The sequence below is a fragment of the Selaginella moellendorffii genome, unplaced genomic scaffold (genome assembly GCF_000143415.4).
Source record: "Selaginella moellendorffii unplaced genomic scaffold, v1.0 SELMOscaffold_53, whole genome shotgun sequence".
In the NCBI taxonomy this organism is placed as follows: domain Eukaryota; kingdom Viridiplantae; phylum Streptophyta; class Lycopodiopsida; order Selaginellales; family Selaginellaceae; genus Selaginella; species Selaginella moellendorffii.
In genome coordinates, this window is record NW_003314314.1 from 364,293 (window position 1) to 369,043 (window position 4,751).

Consider the following 4,751-nt stretch of genomic DNA (forward strand, 5'->3'; position numbering starts at 1 on the left):
CTATAGTGGTGCATTTGAAGACGTGAAGTGCTATAATCGTGATTGTTTCTGCCGTAAAAATCAAAACGCGCGCCATGCTTGCATAGTGATACTAGCATCCACACACTCTAGGCTATACCTGTAGGCCGGAGCAGCAGCTGATGCTGAAGGAGAAAAAGGACGCTTTGCCTTAAATCTCAGGTCTGCTGCTTCCACTGGCTCAATGGACTTGGTGATGGCTATGGTAACAATGGTGATGGCAAGAGTGATGGACTCGGCCTTCCTAGGCACTGAAAAACTCTGGAAGGAGAAGATCACGTTAGAGCAAGAACTCCATATGGTATATGTTATATTTATCCTCCTCATTGTGTATAAAGAGGGAGTTGTTTATATAATCTTCAAATCACATATAGTTGACATATAATTGCATATCATCCAAGTGTGCCATGGCACTTTTGCAATATAACATTTGGTATTTACAAGATATTAGAATTGGTCTAAGGTGGCTCCACATGTGTAAATATATTGGAAATTTTGGTTGTATTAACAATATGTTTTCAAACCAAAATACCTTTGCATCCTTCAATTTGTCTTCTCCAGCCATTTCCTCTTGCGTTAGAGGCCTAAAAATTCATATTTATAGATTTTTTTTATTGATTTTCCACCTTCTTTAAGGATTTGATAACATTTTTATTGTGATCAAATGGTTTTCCAAAATAACATATTTTCTTGCCATGTTGAAAGACAATTGATGAAGGTTAAATTTATCTACAAAAGATCTTTTATCTTTATATTTTGCCAATTAATATTATTATAGATTGTGGGCTTTAGTTTGTTTCCCTCTTTGGTATTAATTTATTTCCTTCCTTCACATCAAAGGTAAATTATCAACTTTTTATCATTCTCATACCAATAACATACTATTTAAGCTTTTGAGCAATATGATGATTAAGTTGATTTCTTTATTTTTGTTGAATTTCCTTATAATAATTTTTAGCATTTTTCAATGTATCACTCTCTATTCTTTGTCAACTATGGCCTTCATCTTCATTAGTCATATTCATTTTTTCTGGCATTTAGTCTTATAAATAAATTTGTTACTACTTAATGTTTTTTTTTCTGAAACAAAAAACTAGTTATAGCCCAAAATTAGCTAGATTGTTTTTCCTATAGTGATTATGGTATAACTTTAGTGAGTAGAGGTAAATATATAATTTTATAAGTGATATGGGAGACAATGTGTTTGAGATTTGTCTTTTGTAAATAAAAAAACCAATTAAGAAAGTAGTGTAACAACATATTTATAATTTTTACAATTTTATATATTTTTATTTGGGCTTTTTGTGAGGCACCATCTAATCTCTTATGCATCCAGGCCATAAAGATCCTCTAAAAAGATTAGAGATTGTTGGAGAAAAGCTTATTGTAAACTATAAATATGTTTATAATTTATATACACAAGATTGATAAAAATTATTAATTTATTCCAGGTATATCCATTACCACTGAAAAATATCAAGTACTAAATTTTTTAGCTAATTTAGATTAGTTTTAATTGCAATATTTATAAAAAAATTAAAGCATTGGTGTTTCAAATTCTTCCAGAAAACAATTGTGTGAAATGTAATAAGATATATGGGCAAAGTTCCTTTATCTCTGGAAAATCTATATTAAATAATTTTATTTAAATATATAATAAAAATGAATTTCTTAATGCATAACTCTATGTTCTCCTGCCAAAGATAGAAAATAAATTCATTTTTTAATAAAAATGCAGGAAAAATAGCATTGTCATTTTATAAATTATTAGTGAATAAACTCATCAATTTCTTGTGTTATCTTAACCAAAGAATGTAAATTCTTACCTTTCTTTTGCAGTCACCAAAAACATGTTGCATTTGCAAGTTAATTTTACCTGTCATGGTTTCACTCAAAAAACTTTATCCTTCCAATGTCCTTTAGACAACCTTGATCAACCTTTAATTTGCTATAAACATCAATTGATTTTTGCGCCAAAATCGATTTTAGTGGATTGGTGGGTGAGAGAGGCTCGAACTCTCGACCTCAGGATTTCTCAGGAGCTATGAGACCTACGCGCTGACCCACTGCGCCACCACCCCTTCGTGGAAATTTCTTGCATAATATAAGTCAAACAGTTGAATGAACGTGCATTTCATTTTTCATCAGGTTCATCGTACATAAGTAGGATGGCTTCCACGCGGCAATTCCTACGCGAAACTTTAAGCGGAAACCGAATGGAAACCGACAGGAAATTCTGCGTCGCACGCTGCTCGGATATAAATTCATGACGTCTCCGCAGTCATCAGCAGGGCCCTCTTCTCTTCTGCTTCTCCGCCTCCCCGACTCTCGTGGATATTGGATTGATCGCGGTATCGCTTGTCAACGAGCTGCGAATCTGTGATCTTCTCGATTGAATTCGTAGACAATTAAGATGGTTTGGAAGGTGAGCATTGCGTCTGGCTGATTTCGTTGATTGTTTGATCTCGAGCTCTGCGCTGTAGGTTGTCTTGAAAGTGGACTCTTGCAACAAATGCAAGGGCAAGATTATGTCTCAGATCTATGACGGCGTCTCCGGTGAGTGTAGATTTCCGCGAATTCTCCCAAATTTCGATGCTGTGATCGCTGATCAAGAGATCTTCGTGCTCTTGCAGGTGTGAAGAAAGTGGAGGTTAAAGATCCCCTTTACACCTTCACAGGTGATTTCAAGGTGGACGACATCCTCAAGGCCATCGAGAAGAAACGGAAGTGTATATCTGTGGAATCCTTCCAGGAGATAAAGGTGGAAAAGCCCAAGCCGAAGCCAAAGGACGATTGCTGCTGCTGCTGCTGCTGCTCCTGCTGCTAGAATTTGGGACTGATCACTGATCATAAAGAGTTTTGTTGTGGATGAGATGATCGATCTCTCCTCTCTGTTTCCTTAACGTAGAGCACCAGATCATTCCGTTTCTTTCACCAAATTTTTTGTTGCAATAGGATTGAGATTGTCGATCTAACATCCGGGGCACGCGAGTGCTACGTTGAAATGGTCCTCCCATCTTTGCGTTTAAATTTCAAGTCTGTTGACAAACGAAGTCTGCATGAAATAATCATTTGGGGGAATCGTTGAAGCTTCACAAAAAATAATTCAAGTTGCTGTAGATTTGCTGGCTATAGGCCAGGTAGACGACGTGTGTGAACGTCATGCTCGTGTCAAGTCAAGTCCCCGTTCATGAGCACATCGACTTTTGTGTTATCTTTGTCCAGTGGCAGTACAATGATTATATATTTATGTGATTGTCGGGATATAAAACCATGCCCGTCCCAGATATCCCACTGAAAACAACCTTCTAGGCTCCATCAGTGGCAGTGTCACTGGAGATTCTAGCATTTCTAATAGTGAGTAGCTGTGCTTACAGAAAGATTTGCACGAGAGGTGAAGAGAGATTTTTCTTGGCTCAGTAGTGAGAGATAATATAAACCACCTGATAGAAGGTAAGGTAGCCATGGTCATTTAGTTTTATAGTGAAACTGACATCCTTGTTTCTTTTTTCTTTTCATGGTCTATCCAATTTATAAATAGAAGTTTAGAGTATCCAATGGTGGCATACACAATTGTGAAAATGAGGGTGTGGACAGGATTGGTGTCTAGTTTGGGGGCAACATGGTTAAAAAACCTTTGGTGCTGTTATGTAAATGGTGGTCAAACATTCTTGTAACTCATAGAGAGATAGGAATAATGGGTTTGTGTTTGTGGCAAAAAAAAACAAAGCTCAGTTGTAATAAAGAGAGAAATTTTTAACCAATGCAAACTAAATCCACATGCAAAACACATGCTAGTTAGATGTTTCTTTTAGAAGTCCTTAACATAGCATTTGGCATCAAGACTGAGCTAGAGTAAATGATTTTTTGTCCAAACTTCAGATTACTTCCCACCAGATTGAAGTGATGAAGGCATTCAAATCTAAGAGAAATCTATGACACAAGTCACAAAATTGTCAAAGAATTTTTCTTCACTGCAAGTAGAAAAGAGCTTTGATCAGAGGAGATTATAGTGAGCAAAGCTTTGGGTTTTTCTTGTAAAGAAAACTGCTATTTAAAAGGCCCACAAGGGCCATTGCATTGCTAGCATGAATTAGAGAAAGCAGCAATATAAGGCTGGTAGTCCATTCAAGGATGCTCCATAAGTTCAAATTTTCAGAAAACATGATTGACTTTTTTTGGAATTCTTTGATTTTTTGTTTTTACTCTGCTATATCTATTAGTGTTAAATAATAATATTAATATTAAATCTTGATTAAAACTAATTAGTATATACATTTAGATATTCTAAATATATTTCTTATACCTAATTAAATGTAAGTTTTATTTTATTTATTGTTAGTATTTACTGTGATCGAACCTCATCATCAGTATCATTTTGCAATGTTTATATCCAGTATTTTCTTACTATAAATATCCATATCCATTAGATGAATCATTTTAAGCATCTTGCAATGATTTAGAGAAATGTTCTTTAAGGTTTAGCCACAATGCTCGGCTTGAGTCTTAATGCTTTTCTTTATACTAAATGGAATGCTCCATTTTAAAAGTTAATTTATAACCAATTGATGCTTTAAAATCACGTTCATAATAATAATTATAAAGTGATAGTAATTCATAATTTATATTTTACTATAGACAACAGTTACTACGTCATGGCAAAGATGCATGATGTCTAATAGGATCACTAATGAAAACAATTTTATCAGCATGTTTGTTGGAATTAAACTCAT